The 18,338-nt window shown below is 42.0% G+C and overlaps 1 protein-coding gene across 2 annotated transcripts in view; it reads right to left on the minus strand.

Moving 5' to 3' along the window:
- The window catches only part of ATP2B1 (ATPase plasma membrane Ca2+ transporting 1), a 121,156-nt gene extending 103,813 nt beyond the window's left edge, over nucleotides 1-17,343 (minus strand). For both annotated transcript variants that reach the window (XM_061125634.1, XM_061125633.1), the window contains exon 1: nucleotides 17,088-17,343. The gene's annotated coding sequence lies outside the window, so the exon portion shown is untranslated. The remainder of the gene's footprint in view (nucleotides 1-17,087) is intronic.
- Nucleotides 17,344-18,338: the final 995 nt, after the last annotated feature.

Below are 18,338 nucleotides of genomic sequence, written 5' to 3' on the forward strand. Positions count from 1 at the left end.
CTTCTGATGACTCTAATCTCTCTGCTTTAAATTCAACTATAAACTCTCTAGATCCCCAAAACCACTCAAAATTTGTTGCTTTCAACTCCCTGCAGCACCTGCCTTTTGGGGCTACCAGGCATTGAAGACTTTGGAGGGACGGAGCCAAAGAAGCTCCTTAAAGGAGGAGTTTTCTCTCTCTCTCTTTTTTTTTTTTTTTTTTTTGGCAAAAAGACCTTCACCAACACAGCCTGGGCTTGGAGAAACATTCAATTTGAATCTATGGGCACACATCAAAAAAGGAGACTGACTACAGGGGCAAGTCCAAGATTATGACGCAACTGCGAACTGACAGGCTGGCTGAATGCAGAATACAAGCAGAGCTCACTGCAACTTAAAAAACATCCTTTAAGAGTAATAGCAACAGGAGAGAGACCACCATCAAGCGTTTCAAGGACAGGAAATGATGGAAGCAAAACTACTGAGATGAAGGTTGGACAGCTGACTTCAAAATATCTCTCTTCTAGAATAGTTGGAGACAATATATTCCTATTCATTATAGGAAGAGATCAAAGACTAGGAAAGTGACATGTGCATACACTTAATGCTGGTTTCCTGGAAGCACACGACACCTGATGAATCACCGCCCTAAAAAAGAAACCAAGGAGCGCTGGCCACACCAAGTGTGGCGGGCTGCAAGCTGTGCCTGATCGCCTCTTTCCGGCAGGCCACAGGTGCTACTGCCTAGCACAGTGATCAGGTTAACTATTTTTTGAAGGAAATTATTCATCCAAAATCTTAAGTTTTCCACTCAAAGACTGAGTATTAAAAAAAAAAAAAAAGAAATCAGCCACGAAGTCACAAGAGGAACCTACCAAGACACCTTCCTAAACCTTTATTAAAGTTTTATTTCATATGCAAACACAGAACCTCCACTTTTGTGGATTAACTCAGCATACACATGCACTTAAAAGCTTAACGCCAAACTTTTGTAAGATTTTCTCCTCTGTTAAAAAAAAAAAGATATATTAATCTGTAAGGAGCATTCCAGGAAAATTTTATCAGCATTATGAAATAAATAATAATAAAGGTAACATCCATTTCTGTGGGCTTCTTAATATTCTACTCTTAGTAAAGTCTATCTTACTCTAAAAAAAAAGCAGGGAGGGTGAACAATTTCAGAAAGAATTAAACCTATATAGCACAGTTATGACAAGCTATTTCTCATCTTCAGTAGTATGATTCAGCTGTCATATTAGTTAGCTAAGACGAGTGCCTTCTGATAAATTCTCACAGCAAGCGTATTAGTTTCTAAAGAAAGACAAAACAAGCATTTCACAGGAGTTAATGTCAGTGCACTTAAGACCGAACACAAGATGCTTGTTCAAGAGTCATTAAGATCATTGCAGGTAAAAGGCACTGTGCCAGAGGGGAAAGAGAGAAAGATTAAGAAGACCAAACATATGATACTCATTCGAGAGTCATTAAGAACATCACAGGTAAAAGGCATTGTGCCAGGTGAGATAGAAAGATTAATAGTCCGTGCCCTCAAACTGAACATCTCATGGAGGTGTCAAACATGTAGAACAACAAATAATTTATGACATTTTAAGAGGGCTATGTGAATTTGAAGAAAATAAATGAAAGACCTAGAACTTGAATGGCACAAACTATACACACAGTGGAAAATGACATAGAATCCCAAATACTTAATCAGTCTCTCAGCAATGAGGCTAGCAGAAAATGCTAATCAAATGATTACACACTACCGAAATCTCTTAAACCTAATAATTACAAAATAAGCAATCGTAAATGAAGATAAAATCTACAAAAAAAAAAAAAAACAAACCCAGATGTTCGCTGGAGGATTATTTAACATAGAAGAAAAATTTTAAAACCCAAACATCCAGTAACAAGGGACTAGCCATGGGATGGATTATCACTTCACTAAAATGATGCTAGTCAAAAAAAAATTGAGGACAGGAGAAAATGATGTAAACTTTTTTAAATCAAAAAATGACCCCTACATTATCTCAAGCATGCTAACAGGTGTACAGATTTTTTTAAAGCTCAAAAATAAATCAAAATGTTAAAGCTGGCTATTTCTCAAAGGCAGTGATTTTGTTTCAATTCTTATGTATTTTCCCAAAATTATAGTGTTGTTACATTTTAAATTGGTAGAAAAGTTATGTAAGTCACTGTATTCCAGGACTCTCTTTTAAAACCATTAATAAGCCTTTTCATCTTTTTCGGCAGAGACTATCTCACCCCAAATTCCACAGAGTGTACTCACTGAAACAGGTTAATATCTGCAAGTTGCTTGGAACAGCATCTGGCAGATAGAGAGCAGCTACATCAGGACTTCCCGGATGGCTCAGTGGTAAAAAAAAAAAAAAAAAAAAAAAAAATCCGCCTGCCAATACAGGGGACGTGAGTTCAAGCCCTGCGCTGGGAAGTTCCCACATGCTGCACACCATACCAAGCCAGAGAGCCACGACCACTGAGCCTGCGCGCTGGAGCTGCTGAAGCCCGCGTGCCCCACGGCCTGAGCTCCACGGCAGGGGAAGCCACTGCAAGAAGCCCATGCGCCAGAACCAGAAAGAGGCACCTAGAGAAGGCCTGCGTGCAGCAACAAAGACCCAGCAGAGCCAAAATAAGTAAATAAACTCTAAAAAAAAAAAAAAAGAAAGAAAGGAGCTATACCAGTGTTCACTTTATCCAGTATTTGTAAATTCCCTTTATCCGATCCAAGTAATTAGTGTGTTTTAGAGCTGGTCTATTTTTCACGGCACTTTGACAACAGAACCATAGGCTTTTTTGTTTTTCCCCTCTGAATTCCAGCATCTTTCAAGGATGTCAGCTGTCTCCCTTTTGAGAGTTCTCCTTCAAAGAAAGAGCAGGAGGAAGGAATTCTGTCAAATATCAAATTCTTCAAAGAGAAGATAGGAAATTAATGAAGGGGCTGGAATTTTAAAATATGGCAAACTGTTAAGACACATGCACAGAATGGTATCCTTAACATGTTAATAAAGAAGTCTCTCACAAATTAACATTTCAAAGGATGAAAGTTTAACATTAAGAATATATACTTATCCAGATGAAGAAATGGAGAAATCACATACTAAACTCTTAATTTGGGACAGGGCTATATTATTTGGAAGGAATGTCTTCATATGTTTTTATGAGCTGCGTGGAGAGCCTGTGGAGCAGTGGTGGTGCTGAGCAACAACCCAGGGGAAACTCAATCGAAGAAGGCAACCAACTGTTCTACGTAATAAAGGAGGGGAAATGTGAACTTGGAAAGCAGAGGAGGACTTGCGGGAGAAATCAAGGAACTTAAGTGGACTTGTGTTCCCGAAACAAGTATTCAATCAAATCTGTAATATTTACTTATATGCTTTAGTAAAAAGGAATTCTTTTATCCAAAGTAGTACTGAATTCTGCATCTCAGTTGCCCCAGACTTCATGCAGACTTAAAAACAAGAGACATACCTAGTGGTAAAGAACCCGTCTGAAATGCAAGAGACCTGAGTTCAATCCCTGGGTCAGGAAGATCCCCTGCAGGAGAGGGCATGGCAACCCACTCCATATTCTTGCCTGGAGAATCCTACAGACAGAGGAGCCTGCAGGGTTACAGTCCATAGCGTTGCCGAGTTGGACACAACTGAAGCGACTTTGCGCACACACACGCATGCAGACTCAAGAACTGAACAACAGGGGACATACCTGTCTTATCCACACACACAAACATTCCACTCATGTTTTCCTTTTTAGTTTCAACAAACTTATACATGCATAAAGTTTGTGTGAAACAGGTCTACAAGGCTTTTTAAAAATATCAGCCCCCTTATCCCATTCTCCATTCAGAAGCAACAAGGAACAGGTGACTTTTGTTTAAGTGTCTACTTCCATTTCTACAAAAAATACTTGGAAGTGCTCCCATTTGCTTTTCCAGTTTGAGGTGATATATATTTGTATCGATAAGATACAGACATCTTTTAACATCATTCCTGCCCCCACCCCTAGCACAAGTACACATGCTTCCCAAAGTACTTTTATTTAAGAGTATACAAAGAAATGACAACTCAATAATAACACAATCTAATGAAAAAGCAGACTGAAGATCTGAACAGACACCATAAGTTACTGGAACCCAAAAGGTCCATCAATGGGTAAGTGGATAAACAAACTGCCGTTTACACATGCAATCAATGAAGGGGGTGGGATTTTAAAACACGGTAAAATTCTTGTTTTACCATAAACAGTATCAGCAGCAATAAGAGTTGAACTATTCATATATGCAGCATGGATGAATTTCCAGTAATTATGCTGAATGAGAGCCAGACCAGGAGCACATACCTTGTGATTCCATGTACATAAACCTTAGAAAGTTCAAATTAATCTAGAATGACAGAAAGCAGATTAGTGGTTGCTTTTAGAAAGAAGGTGGTGGGAGAGGAAGAGGGAGGGAAGCTGATTACAAAAAGGTACAAGGAAATGTTTAGGGGAATGGCTGTGTTCATGAATGAGACTGTGGAAGGAGTTTCACTGCAATACACATACAACAAAACTCAAGTTTTTCATTTTAAATATATGCACTGGACTGTATATCAATTATGCCTCAAAAAGGCTGTAACAATTTTTTTTTTTTAATTATGAGGGAAAACAATAGGACACAAATAAGTTAAATAGGAGTTCCTGACTCCATGTGGGGTTCTGACCAGGGACACTACCATAGCGCGGTCTGCAGGGGACAGGCTCTTTGGATAGCCCCTCCCGCAAACACAGAGTTGGTTTAGGACTCTTTCGGTCCTTTCTCTTGAGCGTATCAGAGTCCTTAGAGAAGACACTTCAACTCTGGTCAGCATCTTGAAAGCAAAGTGAGGCAAGGGGGCTGAGCATCTTCACAAATACTGAAAACGCACACTCACTCTCACTTCAGGGCACTTTGGCAGGGAGAGGGTTAAATGCCAGCGACAAGTCACTTCTGTAACTGGAAGTCTCAGATAAATATACTTATTGAAAAGCTAAACTGTCCCCATGAATGAAACAGTGTATCACCGATGAAACATCAAATGATGAGTTAAAGGCAAAATTAGGTGGCAAACTCGGAAATAAGGCAGAAGGAGAAGACCTCCGAGTGCAGACATACATATTGTTTTAAAAGCCAACAGTTTCAGGAAAGACAATTAACAGAACTCTGATTTTGCATTTTGTACTTTTGTGGGAGGTAACAAATAAACCAAGTGATGAACCCATGGTCACTTGGCTTTTTAGTGGCAACGATGAAACTCAACTTCAAATGTGGAGAGATCTTATGAACAACATCACAGAATTAAAAACCAAAATCAGAAGTTTTAGGTCTGGTCACACATAGGAATACCATGAAGATACATAGGCTCAAGGACCTACTATATAGCACAGAAAACTATACTATTTTGTGACAACCTATAAGGGCAAAGAATCTGAAATTCAGTCATAACTATATATCACTACATATACGTACACACACATATCTATACATATACACACACACACACATATATCCGGATTCCTTGGTAACTCAGCTGGTAAAGAATCCACCTGCAATGCAGGAGACCCCAGTTAAATTCCTGGGTCAGAAAAATCTGTTGGAAAAAGGATGGGCTACCCACTCCAGTATTCTTGGCTTTCCCTGGTGGCCTACCTGATAAATAATCTGCATGCAATGTGGGAGACCTGGGTTTGATCCCTGGGTTGGGAAGATCCTCTGGAGGATCTACACTCACTATTTTGTAAGTATAGATCACTGGGAAGTATACTATTTTGTAACAACCTATAAGGGGGAAAGAATCTGAAATTCAGTCATATCTATGTATCACTATAGATACATATATAGATAACATAGATATCTGAATCACTGCGCTTTACACCTGAAACTAACACGACACTGTAAAACAACTATAATTCAATTAAAAAAAAATAAAGATATACATGCTCTGAGAAAGGTAGGCATTCCTGGCAAAAGGAATGATGTAGCAAGAGAGTCCAGAGGCAAAAGAAAATCAGGTGAGTTCCAATGTTCAATATGTATCAGTTCAGTTCAGTTGCTCAGTCATGTCCAAATCTTTGAGACCCCATGGACTACAGCATGCCAGGCCTCCCTGTCCATCACCAACTCCCTGAGTTTACTCAAACTCATGCCCATTGAGAGTCAGTGATGCCATCCAACCATCTCATCCTCTGTCCTCCCCTTATCCTCCCGCCTCCGATCTTTCCCAGCCATCAGGGCCTTTTCAAATGAGTCAGCTCTTCCCATCAGGTGGTCAAAGTATTGGAGTTTCAGTTTCAACATCAGTCCTTCCAATTTCCTTTAGGATGATTTCCTTTAGGATGGACTGGTTGGATCTCCTTGCAGTCCAATGGACTCTCAAGCGTCTTCTCCAGCACCACAGTTCAAAACCATCAATTCTTCAGCGCTCAGCTTTCTTTATAGTCCAACTCTCACATCCGTACATGACTACTGGAAAAACCACAGCTTTGACTAGACAGACCTTTGTCAGCAAAGTAACATCTCTGCTTTTTAATATGCTGTCTAGGTTGGTTGTAACTTTTCTTTCAAGGAGCAAGTGTCCTTTAATTTCATGGCTGCAGTCACCATCTGCAGTGATTTTGGAGCCCCCCAAAATGAAGTCTGCCACTATTTCCACCGTTTCCCCATTTATTTGCCATGAAGTGATGGGACCAGATGCCATGATCTTAGTTTTCTGAATGTTGAGCTTTAAGCCAACTTTTTCACTCTCCTCTTTCACTTTCATCAAGAGGCTCTCTAGTTCTTCTTTGCTTTCTGCCATAAGGGTAGTGTCATCTGCATATCTGAAGTTATTGATATTTGTCCCAGCAATCTTGATTCCAGCTTGGGCTTCATCCAGTGCAGCATTTCTCATGATGTACTCTGCATATAAGTTAAATAAGCGGGGTAACAATATACAGACTTGATGTACTCCTTTTCCTATTTGGAACCAGTCTGTTGTTCCATGTCCAGTTCTAACTGTTGCTTCTTGACCTGCATACAGATTTCTCAAGAGGCAGGTCAGGTGTTCCCATCTCTTTAGGAATTTTCTACAGTTTGTAATTATCCACACAGCCAAAGGCTTTGGCAGAGTCAATAAAGCAGATGTTTTTCTGAAACTCCCTTGCTTTTTTGATGATCCAGTGGATACCAGCCATTTGATCTCTGGTTCCTCTGCCTTTTCTAAATCCAGCTTGAACATCTGGAAGTTAACGGTTCAGGAACTGTTGAAGCCTGGCTTGGAGAATTTTGAGCATTACTTTGCTACCATGTAAAATGAGTGCAACTGTGCGGTAATCTGAACATTCTTTGGCATTGCCTTTTTTTGGGACTGGAATGAAAACTGACCTTTTCTATTCCTGTGGCCACTGCTGAGTTTTCCAAATTTGCTGACATATTGAGTGCAGCACTTTCACAGCATCATCTTTTTGGATTTGAAATAGCTCAACTGGAATTCCATCACCTCCACTAGCTTTGTTCATAGTGATGCTTCCTAAGGCCCACTGGACTTCGCATTCCAGGATGTCTGATCACATCATGGTGATTATCTGGGTCGTGAAGATCTTTTCTGTATAGTTCTTCTGTGTATTCCTGCCATCTCTTCTTAATATCTTCTGCTTCTGTTAGGTCCACACTATTTCTGTCCTTTATTGTCTCCATTATTACATGAAAATTTCCCATGGTATCTCTAATAATCTTGAAGAGATTTCTAGTCTTTCCCATTGCATTGTTTTCCTCTATTTCTTTGCATTGATCACTGAGGAAGGCTTTAATCTCTCCTTGCTATTCTTTGGAACTCCGCATTCAAATGGGTATATCTTTCCTTTTCTCCTTTGCCTTTTGCTTCTCTTCTTTTCACAGCTATTTTTAAGACCTCCTCAGACAACCATTTTGCCTTTTTGCATTTCTTTTTCTTGGGGATTGTCTTGATCACTGCCTCCTGTACAACGTCACAAACTTCTGTCCATAGTTCTTCAGGCCCTCTATCAGATCTAATCCCTTGAATCTATTTGTCATTTCCATCATATAATCGTAAGGGATTTGATTTAGGTCATACCTGAATGGTCTAGTGATTTTCCCTACTTTCTTCAATTTAAGTCTGAATTGGTCAATAAGGAGTTCATGATCTGAGCCACAGTCAGCTCCCGGTCTTGTTTTTGTTGACTGTATAGTCTTTGGCTGCAAGGAATATAATCAATCTGATTTCAGTATTGACCATCTGGTGATATCCATGTGTAGAGTCTTCTCTTGTGTTGTTGGAACAGGGTGTTTGCTATGACCAGTGGGTTCTCTTGGCAAAACTCTATAAGCCTTTGTCCTGCTTCATTCTGTTCTCCAAAGCCAAATCTGCCTGTTACTCCAGGTATCTCTTGACTTCCTACTTTTGCATTCCAGTCTCCTACAATGAAAAGGACATCTTTCTGGGGTGTTAGGTTAGTTGTAGAAGGTTAGTTGTAGAAGATTATAGTGCAGTTTAAGCTTAAGGGCAGGTGAATTTAAACTTTACTCTAAATCCACTCTTCATGCAAAAAAGGGCTGGTTGACTGACTGACGTTTGTTTTTCTCATACCTGACATTCAGAGGGTCTGAGATTGGAGGAGCTCCTTTTCCTAGACTTTGCCAGCATCTCTTCCCCATTTCACTGACTGATTTTCCTTGTTCTCAGCCCCCTATATCTGCCCTTGAACTGAGCAGTTCTCCACTATAGTACTAATTATCTGGAATGTGCAAAGTAAAGTTCCTCAAGTTTGTGATTCACAAACTTTACCTAAGGCATTACTCACTTGATTTGGGGTTAAAGTAGAAGAAAAAAGGACAGTATTACAGCAGAGGAACTGAACATTTCGCACAGACTTCTGCATAACTATAAGCAAAGCAGCATGGAGTCCATGGCAATGCCATCCATGTCCGTCCCAGGAGGAAAAGATCCTGCTCTAAGGATCACTTATTTCACTTCTGCAGATTCCACTGATGACTTGCCTTCACAGAACTTTAATTTTATTCACTACTAAAACCGTCTACACCTCTGTATGATTAACAATTAATTCCTTCTACAATACTTTTTTGGAAAAAGTGAATATCTATGAAGAGCAACTTTTTTAAGCATTTAAAACTACAACAGCTTACACACCAAAACTACCTCAACTGTTAATTGCTTAGATATTTGAAATTATGACTCCATGTACTACATGACCATTCAACAGAAATGACAAAGTCAAGGACAGGCTTTCCTGCCTTGACCTAAGGAAGGTACTTAGAAGAAAAGTCACACTGCTGTACTCCAACACTTAACAGAAAACAAGTATCTACACATCCTCCTGATGCCACAGTGATACTGCACCAGGTCATGGGCCAAAAGTTCACTCTCCCTTCAAGTAAAAGAACTCTCCAAAGATAAGAACCTGTGATAAACTGACATTTAAAAACTTGGCTCCAAGGGTATTCCTATCAATAAAGAGTAATTACATGGGTATCATATTTTAAACTTTAGACCATAATATATGCTTTGAATTATGGCATTTTGCATCACACAATATGCTAATGGATAGCAGATGCAAAAACATCTTAAGAACATCAATGCTGATGAAAGGAAAAGAAGTCACAAGTTAAAAGAAAAGTGAAACTGGTCGTTTTAGGACAAATTTTAGCTAAGAAAGGGGAAAGACTTCCTACATAGAAGCTAAATTCTACTGTCCTAGCAACATTCTACGAAATGTAGCCACTCTCAAGAAGTAAAACAAGTTGTCCTATGAATTCACCTGAGCAATGTTAAAATTTCAAAGGTAAAAAAGTCTTTAGAAATTCCCCAAGAAAAATGCCTCCATCTTATCTACTTTATCTTACGTCAGCTACACGATGTCTAAGTTCTAATCAATATATACACACACAAAAAATACTGATTGAATGTGTGTGGGATAAAACTCTATATATCCTCAAGAACTCATGTTCTTATCTGAAGTCCCATATTATCCCCAAGACAAAAAGGATATACAATATGGAAAATATATGAATCAGACCTACCAATGTAGTGAAATTCACACATGAAAATTACTGAGCGATGACTGGGAAAGGTCAACGAATGCTTGAGTTTTAAAGGATGGGAACATTTAGATAGGTAAGATCAAGGGTCCTATCAGGGAGAGGAAAAACAGGATGAAGCCACGGCAAAAGGAGGGACAGAGTACATGCAGTCAGAATATATAGAGATACTGCCAGACGTGACTGGCCCGCAGCAGGCAGCAGGACAGGACTGAAGCGGTGCTTGCAACTCCGGAAACATGATTCACACCCGAACAGCATCCCCAGAGCTGTGCGAAGTGGTGATCCTGGTGAAGTAGCTCAGAAAAGTAACAGGTGGAGGCTTCACTAAAAGGGATGAGGGAGCCAAATACCAAACACATTTAGACAGGTTCAGTCCACATTACCGTATCACAGTATGGGAGAAGTCCCAAACGGGAAACTGCATCAACCAGCCTAACTCAAATTTCAGTTTTGCCCCTCTCCCTCCGTTACCCCGTCCTATTAATATTTCTTAGAATCAGTGTCCTAAAACCCATTGTAGAAAATTCCGAGCTACTTTATAAAAGGCCTTCAGAGCCAAGTTCCATCTTGATAAAGAGAAAAATGAGAAACCACTGACAGTTTTAGTCAAGAAATGGCAGCAGGCAAACTATTTAAAAAACAAAAGGAAACAAAAATTTCTGGCACAAGTATCAAAGGTAGTTAAAGCAGCATAAAGCAGCAGATCTAAGAATTCTGAGAGTAAAAGACTGCTTAAGATCATTCTGGGAGCAAACTAACTCACTGAGTTAACACAATGGACAATCAATCTACATTGCTAATAATCAAGTTATTTAAAAAGCATCTTTTGAACAGTCAAATCCTTTTTAAGATCTACTTTTCAGAGCATACAACTTTTAGTCCTATATTTGTCAGATCTTTACAGTAGTCATACCAGTTTACAGTTAGTATAATCTCAGATTTCACAATGTAAGCAAGCACTGGTCCATTCAAAACCATCATTTTTTCCTTCAAAGGCCCAAGTGACAAAAACATTAATATAAAGCAGGTATCCCAGATATTGAGATGCCATATTGTTGAAAGTTACCCAACTCAGAAATACTAAATAATATTCTTACCAAAGAGGTAACTGCATACTAATGTTTAGAATAATTAACACAGTCCTAGGAAATTTTTAATAAAAATAGCTTTAAAAGAATAAAAGAAATAGCCTTAAAAGTGTTACCTACAATTTATCTGGATCTCCCTGCCAGAAACCTTTATTAGTTTAAATTTCCACAATCATTAGTAAATTATAGCCCATGATTCCTAAATATATTCTAAAGCATAGCCAATAAGCCTAAGTTTTTGGAACAAATGAACAAAAAAAATGTTCAGCACAGTCTTGAGATAGACCTGCTTTGAAATTAAGTTCAATATAAAATATATTTTAGAAACAGATACAGGCTATTTACTATAGTGTCATAAATGAAGCAAAAGTAATTGCATTTTAAATCTGGACTTCAATAATAATCCATATGGGATATATAGTATTAGACAAAATTAATTTAAAAGTCAGATCAGTGAACTACATAGATTGTTTTTTTTTTTTTTTTTACATAGATTGTTATGTAACATTTAAGTAAAACAGCAGTAACTTTTGTTTTCATGAACAGAATGATAAATTGTTATTTAGTCTTATGTCATTAATATTCTTGAAAGATCATAAAGGTCTAACACTGTTTCTGAAGGAATGGCTACCTGTTAACTGAAATTAATAAGGACCACTACTTATCCACCAATTTATGTCCTTTTAGTTTGAAGGAACATTTGATATAAATGTTCCTTTCAACATAAAATCAGAGATAGACTAAAGCATAAATACACAGTACTGTACTGACACAGCATTCAATATTTTTACATAAATAGGCCCCCATTTTCAACTCATTTGGAAATGGCAGATACTGGGGCATGAAAACAAAGAGAAGAACATTCTCCACTTAGGACTTTCACAGTGCTTAATAAGTAACTTAATAACTGTAGATGGATCTTCTGCAAGAAGACAGTGCACACAGGTATCACAAATATTTTCAACTTACCGGTTTTACAATTATCACAAAACCCACCAAGCCCACAAATCAAACTTGGCTACAATAGTCAAAACTACTTGAAAGCCCGATGTTCAAAGTCAAATAAATCAATAACACTCTTCTAATTTATAAAGGCATCTCTACCACACAATATAATTTTAACCTAGATGTAAATTCAACGTCAGTGTTTCTCAAAATGCTGACTACTGGGCCCCACTGAGATCTGCTGAATCAGATCTGCAGGGGCAATGCCAGGGAATCTGCACTTTCAATAACTCTCCCAGGTGGTCCTCCTGCACACATTTTAGAGAACCACCACCTTTCTCGTGAGATTTCCAACAAGGTCTTGGATTTCGAGAATGAAAATCTCTTCATTTGGGACCTTTTAAAACTAAGCTTCGTTATGTACCAAGTTAATATTTCAAAAAGCTTTAGGTAAAAAACATGCAGTGGCAGAAAAAAAAAAAATGCATGAAAAAGCTTACAGTAGTAATTGAAAGAAATTTTCAGTATAGGCCGCTTTAGTTTTAACTTATGATTTAAGACATCCCTGATCATTTCAAGGACTAACAGGTCTTTGAGAACAAAATTCCTAACTTAAAAATAATCCAATCCACAACATTAAAAATACAATATTTCACACACGGTCAAATTCATTTACTCAGCTGTTAAGCAAATCAGGGTATGAACTGCTTACTTACATTATACCAAATACAAGCAAAGATTAAATTTATAAAGTTAAACCCAAACAAATCTGTTTATATTCCACTATTAAATTTACTCTGGTCTGAAACTGATTTTCATTAACTTATATAACTTTCACAAACTTACATAAACATTTATAATGGAAAGAGCAATGAAGCAAAAACTAGAAGCCACCCAGAGTCCAGTTCTAGTTAATCCAGCTGCTGACTATATTATATGACCTTAGGGCCTAGAGAAATCATTTTACCTATCTAAAACACAAGGAAAGTAGAGCTGTCTACTTTGCTCATTTCACAGAATTACTGACTGTGAGAATCAGATGAAATAGTATGTAATACATTCCAAAATACTGTAAAGCATTTTATAACTCAAAGGCATTATCATTAAGAGTGAAATTTAAGAGACACTATCTTTAGGTGCCTGCTATAAAAGACTATTACAGAAACAAGGAACATAAAAACTGACCTTTTAGATTCAATTAGATGCTGTACATTATGTATATATCCTAGAAATTATAAATAAAAAATGTAAGAATTTAATTCAGTCATCTGTCTTATGTCCCCACTTATATTTCTTGTTTAAAAATAGAAATGAAATTAGATGTGCCATGAATTGGTAACTGTCAAAACTGAACAGTAATTATATTATTCTACTTTCACATTCTGGACAATTTCCATAATAAAAAATTTTAACAATACAACTGTGTATGTGTGTGCATAAAATATTTATAAAAACTAAAAAATCTTTAAGTTTTTCTTTGAAAATTATTTCCGTATCTATTGTATCATTTTCCTTACATGTTACCTCAGAGTCTATATATTTCAAAATAAGCTACTCTCACAGTACCCTTCTACATATCATGACACCTATTAGAAAATATTCCTCACAACAGGGCAAGTAAATACTCTTACCTAAGCTGCAAAAACTTAATTCTTAAGTTTCTGCATCCTGATCTTATTCCTTTAACTTTTTGCTCATTCATTATAAAATTTCATAATTAAACAGTGGAAATGACCAGTTTCAACTGCATGTATGTGTAAAAACATAAAGAAAAAAGGAGTCTCACATACTTTTTGGTTAGTATTGCAAAAGACCACCAATAATTGTAACTGGACATTCCTCTTAAAACCTATGAACCAATACAACTCAACTCACATGGCAAGGGAACGCTGTACCCAAAATGAAGTTAACATATCTGTCAGACAAAAGAAATCGGTATATTTTAACCCCCAAATCAGGATTCTATCAAGATATGCGTAACACTCTATAATTACTCTACATACATCAACCTAATTGCTCAAATGATGTCCTTTAACCTGGGGCCATATTCCACAGCCTTACAAGCATAAACTACTTTTCACCTCAAGCAGATTTTTCTACCTTAATAAAACTATCTGTAGCTCAGTAGCATACCCTTTACAGTAGTCTATGAAGAAACTGCAAGTGTTGAATTAAAAAGTAAATGCAGATAAGAATGCTGACAACCTTGTGTCTTGTGATTAAAACTATATTTAGTAATATTCACACATTTATTCATTCACTACTTGAAAGCTAAATCTTTTTTTCTGTTACATCTGCAGTCACAATCATCAGAAAGTATCCGTGTCTGAAGAGACAGTGTACCTTAAGTTTTTGATTTGCGAGGGAGGGGGACAGGAAGGAGCAAGTGGTTGGGAAGGAAAGCCCATCCATTCAGCTGTCACTACAGAATTTGTTTCCTAAGCATTACAAACTCCATTTATTTTTATAAGAGATACATTTGAGAAAAGGCACACACAGAAACCACTTTTTCCAATAAAGTCTTCAATAACTCTGAGTATTAAGTAGGCCTGCTGAAGTCCTTGTTTGCATTATCTAAAAACAAGTAATTGGAAAACTCGCAAACCATAAAAGGCAAGCTGTTGGAAGATGAAAAACAAAAAAAGAATTACTACACCTTATTCAATTTTGCATATTTGCTATACAATTTGTTAATAGCACAGATGCTAAAAAAAATTTATAAAACCACTGTCATGCTAGTGAGTACTCTTATTTGTGGCAACACCTAGTTTTAAATATCTATTTACAATGAAGCTGTTACTTTCCTTCTTTTCCTAAACAGATCCAAACTATTATTGTCCCAGTTATTTTATAAGCACAAATCAAATCTAGTTTCTCATCTCATCTCAGAGGTCTACATTAAATCCCAAGCTTCAATGAAAAAAACCATGATTTCCCATACAATTGCAGAAACCTTCTTAACGGAGTGAGGAATTACAAAATACAGAAAAATGAAGACAGTTTCATCTTACACATCTAAATGGGGATGCCAGTAATGACAACAACTCCAACAAAAATCAAGAAGGCGTAATCTGAATATTCACTATTTTAATAAACGAATATGCCGAAATCTTAAAATTAAAGGTGGCGCTCTGTCCTCAACTCACCCGATTGTGACTCACTTTTGCAGACTGTATGGTAGGAAATAACTGTTACTTTTCAAAGATCTTTGCAGTTACACCCAAGCCAAAATCAGGACAGAGATCCACCCTTAATTACAGCAATTTAACTGTCTCATGCAAAGCAAGGTAGAAACTAAAACGTCCCCCTGAAATCATGGCTAAATAAGCCCATTTCATATACCAGTTCTCAAAGGCTCCCTTTAAGGAACATGTTTCTATTTACTTCAAATCTAAACTCACCAGGACAAAAAAAGAAAAGGGGGGGGGGGAGGAGGGGAAGAGCAGGGGGACCAAATGAAACGCTCAAGTATAAAAAGCAGATTCTCCTCCAATCCCTTTAATTCCCCTCAATCCGCCTCTGCCACACACAAGGGCAGGGAGTCGGGAAGAAGGCTGGCTGCAGGGCGAGCGGTGAAGGCCCTTCATTCACTCACGTGGGCCACTATCCAGAGGGTTACACACCCTCTGCCCGACGAGAGCCTCATACAAAGCAGAGCCTCACAAGTACTTCTTATTATAAAACACACCCACGCTGAACAAGAGCTTTATTTTAAAATAAGACTGTCCTCAGGTGGGGGAGGTTAAACACAACAATGCCTTCCATGTTGAAAGGCAGACAGTCCAAACAGATGCATATACCTACACTCCGAGGAAGAAAAATCCATAGAACTAATTTATCATGAACAGCAATCGATACCAACTGGGGCCATTAGATTATTAATAAACCCAGAAAAGTAGCGTGCACAGCGGCCCGAGGTGGCTGTCTGCTGCGCTCCCACCCCAGGAAGGGCACAATTATGCCTGCAGAGGAGGATCAAGGCTTCCGCTGGTTCAAAGACCCCCCTGGCACCTCTGGCCCGCCCCGGCACCGCTGCACCGCACTGGATTCGGGCACTCCCGGCGTTGCCAGTCCCGAGACGCACTCCTGGCGTCTGCCAGGTGCCAGAAAACTGGTGAATGAAATGCGCACAGACACCAACCTGGCCAGGGACCGCGGCGCAGAACCAGGGGTCGCTAACCAGCCTAAGCCAGAGGATTCTCCTACAGGATGGAATCAAGGGAGCACACCACCTCCCACCCCCCACCCCCGCGAATGCGGTTCCTACTGACCCTTCCAAAAAAAGAGTGGAGGACGCAACATTTTTTTTTTTTTTTTCTTTTAAACTAAGTCTAAGAACGCGAATCGGACGGAAGCAACCATGAATATCCCGGGGGGCCAGACTGGAGACGCCGGGAGAAAGGCGAGGCGGTTCTCCAACTCCCGGGGAATCATCGTCCGGTGTGACACACATCAATCAGCTAGCCCTAGTCGGGGGTCCGCTCTCCGCCCGCGGAGCGCCAATGGGGCCGACGCCAGGGATTAGAGGGGTGACCCTCCCGGGGCGCGGGGAAAGAGTGCCGGGCACCGCTGCCCTCAAGGTCACCAGGCGCCGGGGCGGGGGCGGCCGGCCGCAGGATGGGCTACGGCGCGGCCGAGGAGGCTCGGGGAAGCCATAAAAAGCTGCGGATGTAGACGCGAAGTCCCACCGAGCCCCTTCCCTCGAGCCCTAGGCGGGGACTCCCGGTCGGACACGGCGCTGAGGCGCACGCCGAGGAACCGGCTCACCTTTACGATTTGCCGGGGCGGGCGCGGCGGGAGACCACCTGCGACGGGCCCCGCGGTCCGCCCCCGCCAACTTCTCTCGAATCGGCGCTATCCGCGGAGCACCCAGCTGTCAGGATCCCCGCAGCGACGCCCGGACCTCCGCGTTCCGCCCGGCCTCCCCCGCAGGTGACCTGCCCAGCCGCCCCCGCCGCTGGCGGGCGGCGGCCGCGACTCACCTCGCCCGGCAGCAGGAACCATTTTCCGAAGGGGAAAGAAAGGGGAGGCTGCAGGAGGGTCGAGGGAGAGAGCGGCGAGAGCTGCGGGAAGCGCGGAGATCGAGGGCTCGGTTCTCGGCTCCGTCCGCTGAAGGCTCGGAGGACTCGGGGCGCCACGCGGAGGCTCGGCTGCACCTCGAGGATGAGGTGACCGCGCAGCCGAGAGGCTCGGCGTCCACCAGCCTGGGCTCCCTACTCACGCTGCACTGCGAGGAGGCGGCAGCGGCGGAGGAGGAGGCGGCGCCCGGGCCGGCCCCCGCCCAGAGCCCGGCAGCCGCCGAGTGGCCGCCCGCGTCCCCGCAGGACCCGCCTCCCGGGCTCCGCAGAGCCGCACACAGGGCGCGCCGCGCTCGGCACGGGCAGCTCCGCCGGCCTCACGCCGCCGTCCGCAAAGGCAGCGGCGGGCGGGGGTGCAGCCCCCTCGGTGAACAACGCAGCCCGACCCGCTCCGGGCGGGACCCGCAGCCCCCGGAGAGCCGACCACCGAGCGCGAAGGGGGCTGCGCGAAGCTTCGGGCAGGGGCCCCGTCTGCACCGGGTGGCCCGCAGGATTGCCGGGGGAGGCAAGGGGAAGAGGACGCTCACCCGTTCCGGTCTGGCGCTCCCTTCTCTCCACACCCTCTTGCCTCCCGCTCCACGCTGGCGGCGCAGCTGCTGCCGCTGCCGCTGCCACTGCCGCCGCCGCCGCCGCCGCCGAAGCTCGAGCCGCCGCCGCTGCCGCCTTGGCTAGGCGCGGTCACGTGACGCGGCCCGCGGGGAGCCTGGGGGCGGGCAGGCGCGCGCGCGCGCGCGGGAGGAAGCGCGACTCGGACGGAGACTGGGAGTCGAGCGTCGCGGAGAGGGCGTTTAAGGGGAGGACCCGGCGAGCGCGTTCCCGGCTGACGAGCACGCGCCCGGCGATTAGAACTTGCCGCGCGGCGGGGAAAGGGTGGCCGGAGTGAGGGGCGGGGGACTCGCGCCTCCGCGCGCCTCTCCCTCTCTTCCTCCGCTGAGCGCCCGGACCGGCCGCTGCCCCCGCCCCCTCTTGCTCGCCCCTTTCCTCCAGTCGCTGTCGGCGATTGGCTGAGAGGCTCTGACGTCCGTGTTTCCATGACGTATCGGGGCAGGGGGGGCGGGGGGGAGGAGGGGGTGGCTTGGGCGCGGGGGGCGGTGACTCCGTCAGTCACAGCCGCTGTTTCAGCGCGGCTCCGGGCGGCTCCCGCGACTGTGGAGG

Source organism: Dama dama, chromosome 3, assembly GCF_033118175.1.
Source record: "Dama dama isolate Ldn47 chromosome 3, ASM3311817v1, whole genome shotgun sequence".
In the NCBI taxonomy this organism is placed as follows: domain Eukaryota; kingdom Metazoa; phylum Chordata; class Mammalia; order Artiodactyla; family Cervidae; genus Dama; species Dama dama.